Genomic DNA, 757 nt, shown 5'->3' with positions numbered 1-757 from the left:
GAGGCCAGAACCAAAGAATTCAACCAATCACATGCTAGCCAATGAGAAAGAAGAGATTTTATAGTTCATAAGTCATCCAATAGGAGAGCCCTATCGCTTCATTGTTTGCTTCTTACTCTAGAAGTTTACTCCGGATTTTTTTTTTTAATCAATCTTCAAGATACTATTCATTCTATTCAAATTCATCTTCAAAACACAAATCACTTACCACCGTATTTTTGCATGTCAATCTTCATCTTTTTATTCTTCTGCATTTCCTTCTTTTTCCACATGTTTTTCTTCTTCTTTTTCTTCCTTCTCTTTTCCATCTTTTTCTTCTCCTTCTCCTCATCCGTTCTTCTTCTTCTTTTTCCTCTCTTCCTCCACCTTCTCCTTCATCTTCTTCTCCTTTTTCTTATCTTGTTTTCTTATTCTTCTTCTTTGTTTCCTTCTACCAATCGCGACTCCACTTCCTTTTTCACTCCCTTCACCTCGGAAGAAGCAACAAGAGCTGTAATCAGACAGCAACACTACAGAGTGGAGCAGCAGAGTATTTCGCAACAGCGTTCAATTTGATTCGCAACGCTTTGCTGCTGCTGCGACAACCGTAGCTGCGAGGGAGGTTCCCCTCTATTAAAACTACTACGCTGCGATCCACTTCAAACTGTCAGCATAATCCTTATAAATAACATCAAAGCTTCCTGTTCAACCAATGCTGACAACCCAGAGTCAGTCTCACTATACAATAACCCAAAATAAAGATATACTCCAGTATGAA

The sequence above is a fragment of the Nilaparvata lugens genome, chromosome 6 (genome assembly GCF_014356525.2).
Source record: "Nilaparvata lugens isolate BPH chromosome 6, ASM1435652v1, whole genome shotgun sequence".
Classification (NCBI taxonomy): Eukaryota; Metazoa; Arthropoda; class Insecta; order Hemiptera; family Delphacidae; genus Nilaparvata; species Nilaparvata lugens.
This window is presented reverse-complemented; position numbering follows the sequence as displayed.